Source organism: Phyllopteryx taeniolatus, unplaced genomic scaffold (assembly GCF_024500385.1).
Source record: "Phyllopteryx taeniolatus isolate TA_2022b unplaced genomic scaffold, UOR_Ptae_1.2 contig_371, whole genome shotgun sequence".
Taxonomy (NCBI): domain Eukaryota; kingdom Metazoa; phylum Chordata; class Actinopteri; order Syngnathiformes; family Syngnathidae; genus Phyllopteryx; species Phyllopteryx taeniolatus.
This window is the reverse complement of record NW_026903307.1, coordinates 1-5718: the sequence shown is the minus strand read 5'-3', so window position 1 is coordinate 5718 and position 5718 is coordinate 1. Positions and strand designations below refer to the sequence as shown.

The window sequence follows — 5718 nt, the reverse complement described above, 5'->3', positions numbered from 1 at the left end:
GTTATTCAGAAATAAGTTACAAATTGCCCTGCGATTGGCTGGCAACCAGTTCAGTTCACTTCTCCTCACTAGGGTCGCGGGAATGCTGGAGCCTATCCCAGCTATCGTCGGGCAGGAGGCGGGGTACACCCTGAACTGGTTGCCAGCCAATCGCAGGGCAATTTGTAACTTATTTCTGAATAATTGGTAAAGTCTTCAGTGGTCTCTGACATTATGTCCACTTGCACATTTTAATATGAATTCATTAACAATGAATAATCACAAAAAATACATATTTTTAGCATTTTATAATTAAGTCATTGTCCAATAGCAACACTTATTTAGCCTTTACGTAAGAAAGCTGAGATCTCCCAGGTGACCTGAGCATCACTTTGGAATACGAGCGGTCAAGTTAGGTAAGATGAACAAATTAGATGACAAAATTGCATTTTCGCCATCAACAACTGAAACAAAATGTTAATACAGACTCCTCTAAGTTGTCAATCTCCTTCGAGTGACCAGTCATAATATTTTAAGGAAGCAAAATTGGATATGTCACTTCACATCAATAGGTAAAGCTAATTGCGAAACACGGGGCCTACTCGTGACCATACATTTCCTTTAGACTATTATACTATACTACATACTATATATGACAACCAAACTAAATTTGTTTACGAATATGGATTTTCTTTTTCTGTTGTTGTGTGTTGTCAAGTAATAATGGCTGACTATAGTTAAGTACTTCACTAGTGGTTGGTTTTGCGTTCACTCTGTCCTTTTTTGCATTAATTCTTGGGCAGGGCATCCTTACTGTTTTGGGGTATACGTTGAAATGTTTAATGGAAAATATTCAAGGATTTTGACGTTTCTGGCATGTTTTTATTTGATTATTAAGGCTTACAACATGAGGAACAGCAACGTTGTGTAACTAAATTAGTGGAAGGGATGTAATTCACCTCCTCTGCGACGATGGCGCTAGAGTCTTAATGTCAGTTCCAAAAGCAGGAAACTGGAAGTATTGGAGCCAGGCAGAGCCATTGATTTCAAAATGTTGAGCAAACAGCTTTTCAGCTCGTGGCCACAACATTATACCAACAACCGATTTTTATTCCAAATAACTCGTTATTTTCTTTGGTCTTAATACACGGCTAAAGGATATGCGTTAATGTCCGCATTCTATTGGAATGACGTGGACCACATGACCAAGGAACACGAGCATCTGACAACATTCTTTCAATATAAACGTTGAAAAACAACACAGTTGACATTCGTTTCATCATTGTTGTTTGGCATGTCCATATGTGACTCATCTGTGATGATCATGTCGATATGACCTGGTATTGCAGTACCTCCAAGAATGGTGCACACCCACAAGATTGTCCAAATAATCATAAACTCAACTGAACACACCAATCAATCAGATGACATGAAATGTGTCACGTTCCCACAATGCAGTGCGTCAAAACGGTTGACAATCTTGATAAAGAACGGCAACACAGAGCATCTATACACATTTACATTGTCTTTTTGTGTGGCATTCTGAGAATATTGGAGTATGTCAAATGTCGGTGGATTTTTTCATTTGTGTTAAAAAAAAAAAAAGTCCAATTGGTTGAATATAAGACCGTCTGTTAAAATGGTATGGCGGACAATGACATCGTCCGCTTCGCTGAGACCAAAGCAGTTCACTCTTGTTTCTTTTCAAATCGTATAAATCTTTCGCCTTTTACTAAAGATTTCCGTGGGGAGGAACAACGAGAGTCTATCTCAATTTTTTGATGCTCTGTGAAAGCGGAGCTTTCTCTTGTTGTGAAAAGTCAAATTTATTGTCTGGATACATCAACCTGTTTCACTCACAATTTTGTATTTAATACATTCATCTGGTTACTGTAAAGTGTCTGAGTGGTTTGAGAAGCGCTGTGTAAGCTTAATTGCAGTTGTGTTGTTATTAATTAAAAGGCTTTAATAATTGCATTAGAGACACTGGGAAATATGTATGCATGCGTACATTTATTATGAATGTACATTTATTTTAAATATGTGTGCTTGTTTTCATGTGCTCGACTGACCCAACATTAGCCGTTAGCTTGGAGAAACGGATGGTCGTGAAAGCTGTCCTGTAAGGAAGAACGGTTACAATCACTCACGAGTACGTTCAGCGGCACGATGGCCGACTGGTTAGAGCGTCAGCCTCACAGTTCTGAGTTCAATCAGTTCCCCGGCCCCACCTGTGTACAGTTTGCATGTTCTCCCCGTGCCTGCGTGGCACTCCGGTTTCCTCCCACATCCCAAAAACATGCATTAATTGGAGACTCTAAATTGCCCGTAGTTGTGAATGTGAGTGCGAATGGTTGTTTGTTTGTATGAGCCCTGCGATTGGCTGGCAACCAGTTCAGGGCCTACCCCGAATGGGTGGTTTATATGTTTCTGGGTGTGAATGACCCCACTTTCAAGTTATTTTATCGTGTCTCGATGACGCTGTGCATTATGGGTATCAGTTTACTGTCTCAATTTAAACTGAAATTCTCAAATAAGAAGCATATTTCTTCATGTATTAGCACACAGTAGCGTTTCATCTAGTGTATGTTCCGGCTTGCCCGTTGTGTGTGTGGTTGTTCACATGCTGAAGATGACACCTTCGCTTAACATAGCGTGCGCGTGAATGACTTTCGTGCTCGCGCCGAGTCCAACACATACTTACCTGGCAAGAGAGACACCATGATCAAGAAGGTGGTGCACCCAGGGTGAGGTTCAGCCATTGCACTCTGGTTGTGCTGTCCCCTGCGAATTCCCCAAATGTGAGATTCTCAACTGCATAATTTCTGGTATTGGGGGAATGTGTTCATGCTCTTCACTGATAATTGGTTAATGAAAATGAACACTGTGTGTTCAATAGTGATTTAGTTGTGTGGTAATTTAGCATGGTTTAAATGTTTATAAGCTGTTTTGTTGCTTTTTTTTTTACAAATGCTTTTAGTCATGTAAAGCACATTAAGTTAGCTTGTGTATGAAATGCACTACATCCTCCTAAGAATCAAGGAAAAAAAGTGTCTTTCAATTGATTTATATTGTGATTTCCTGACTCCTTGGAGCTAAAACAACTCACAATTTAGAGATTTTAAAAAACATTTTTAATTTTGATTTTACAGCATGTCTACTGTAGTTGACAGCAGAAAGATTTTACCATAACACAACAAAATTATAACAGGCTGACATGAAAACAAAAATATCAATCTTTTTTTAAAAAAACAGCACATTTGGCCTGTGTTTCTGTTCAACTGTGAAACAAAAAGGCTATTATATCATACAGACTTGAGCTTTAACATGTTTGTCCTCTCAAGTCAGGAGGCTTAAGGAGCGCAGGTTTCAATGTGTTTGCTTCTCCTCAGCTTCCTCTTTTCTTCATTAATCAGTTCTTAGCTATGGTACTCCAGGAAGCAGTTTCTCTTCTTTGTAAGGCAGAGGAACATCTTGCAACTGATTGAACTAGTACAATGAGTGATTTGTTGGCGCAAGGAACGACATATTATGCAGTGAACGTACATCCATCCATCCATTTTCTGAGCCGCTTCTCCTCACTCGGGCCGCGGGAATGCTGGAGCCAATCCCAGTTATCATCGGGCAGGAGGCGGGGTACACCCTGAACTGGTTGCCAGCCAATCGCAGGGCACATAGAAACTAACAACCATTCGCACTCCCAGTCATGCCTACGGGCAATTTAGAGTCTCCAATTAATGCATGTTTTTGGGATGTGGGAGGAAACCGGAGTGCCCGGAGAAAACCCACGCAGGCACGGGGAGAACATGCAAACTCCACACAGGCAGGGACGGGGATTGAACCCCGCACCTCAGAACTCTGTGGCTGACGCTCTAACCAGTCGTCCACCGTGCCGCCGCAAACCCATGTATGCTAGAAATTACATCATACTGCAGTACCATAGCATCATATGATGCACACTCCAGCTTTAACAATGAGCAACATCCTCATTATTTTGAAACAATGACCAGGAGAAAGCGTGAAAGCAGTCCCCCACTACCATAAATTATGCATGAGGATGGAGCTGCCAGGCAAGAGAGCTTGAGGAAGACCAAAGAGAAGGATGATGGATGTCGTGAGGGAAGACATGAGGGCAGTTGGTGTTCGAGAGGAGGATGCAGAAGATAGGCTTACATGGAAAAGGATGACGCGCTGTGGCGACCCCGAAAGGGACAAGCCCAAAGGAAAAGAAGAAGAAAAGAAGAATTCGGGTTTAAAAGAGACAAATGACAAATTTATTTTTTTCAATACATTTTAAAAAATCTGTAAACAAACATCTAGTCGAATGGAACATATTGATAAGACTTCTGGTTACAACAGTTGGATGAGGCCTACTGAGGCCTGTTGCGCATGACAACCTTGCCGATTTTTTTATCTCCATCTTTTGGATGCAGGTTCGAGAAGCATTATTAGTGATTCTCAACTGTTGTCACCCGCATGTTGCTGATGTTGCAAAGTCACAACCCACTTTCATCAAAGTTGAAAACAAATTATTTTGTTTCAAAACAGTCTCTCAAAACATGCACAGTATATTACCTTTTTTAAATGCCGTTTCAAATGAGTTTGCTGTACCGCCAGGCTGGGGTGCACTGTATTTGTTTACAGAGTAAACTAGCGGCTCGAGAACAAGGAAGTAACATTTCTTGTTACTCTTCTACCATACTCGAAATGGGAACATGGAGGCTGTGTTGTTTTTCAACATTTATATGGAAAGAATGGTGTCAGATGCTCGTGTTTTTGGTCACGTCATCCACATTGATCCAATAGAATGCGGAAATAAACGTATATTTTTTTAGCCGAACATCCGATGAATGATGAGTTATTTGTAATAACAATCGGTTGTTGGTAACAAGGCCACAAGGAGAATAGCTGTTTGCTCCCTTGCCTCGTTCAACAACTTCCTGTTTCCTGCTTTGGCAACTGACAGTAGGACTCTAGCGCCATCGTCGCAGAGGAGGCGAATTACACCCCTTCCACTAATTTGGTGACACAACGTTGGGGTTCGTCATGTGGTAAGCGTTAATAATGAATGAATACTGTCAATTAAACGTTTCAACGTATATCCAAAAAAGTTTGCATGCCCTGCCCAAGAATTAATGCAAAAAATGACAGTGAAAGCTCAGCCAACCACTCGTGAAATACTTAATTGTCAGCCATTATTACTGACAACACACAACAATAGAAAAAAAAGTTCCATATTTGTAAAGAAATGTAGTTTGGTTATAATACTTCAGTATAATAGTCTAAAGGAAATGTATAGTCATGAGTAGGCCCCGTGTTTTGCAATTAGCTTTACTTGTTGATGTGAAGTGATATTTGTTAGATAAATTGTAGAAGTTATCATTTATTTGCTTAGCTTGCATTAGTATCCATCCATTTTCTGAGCCGCTTCTCCTCACTAGGGTCGCAGGCGTGCTGGAGCCTATCCCAGCTGTCATCGGGCAGGAGGCGGGGTACACCCTGAACTGGTTGCCAGCCAATCGCAGGGCACATAGAAACTAACAACCATTCGCAGTCACAGTCATGCCTACGGGCAATTTAGAGTCTCCAATTAATGCATGTTTTTGGGATGTGGGAGGAAACCGGAGTGCCCGGAGAAAACCCACGCAGGCACGGGGAGAACACAGGCGGGGACGGGGATTGAACCCCGCACCTCAGAACTGTGAGGCTGACGCTCTAACCAGTCGGCCACCGTGCCGC

At 41.5% G+C, this 5718-nt stretch overlaps 2 non-coding genes across 2 annotated transcripts; both read left to right on the top strand.

The window, feature by feature from the left end:
- Nucleotides 1–1667: 1667 nt before the first annotated feature.
- Nucleotides 1668–1781, top strand: LOC133473719 (U5 spliceosomal RNA). The gene has a single exon (XR_009787205.1). It is a non-coding gene; the product is annotated as a U5 spliceosomal RNA (small nuclear RNA).
- Nucleotides 1782–2675: 894 nt separating this feature from the next.
- Nucleotides 2676–2837, top strand: LOC133473718 (U1 spliceosomal RNA). The gene has a single exon (XR_009787204.1). It is a non-coding gene; the product is annotated as a U1 spliceosomal RNA (small nuclear RNA).
- Nucleotides 2838–5718: the final 2881 nt, after the last annotated feature.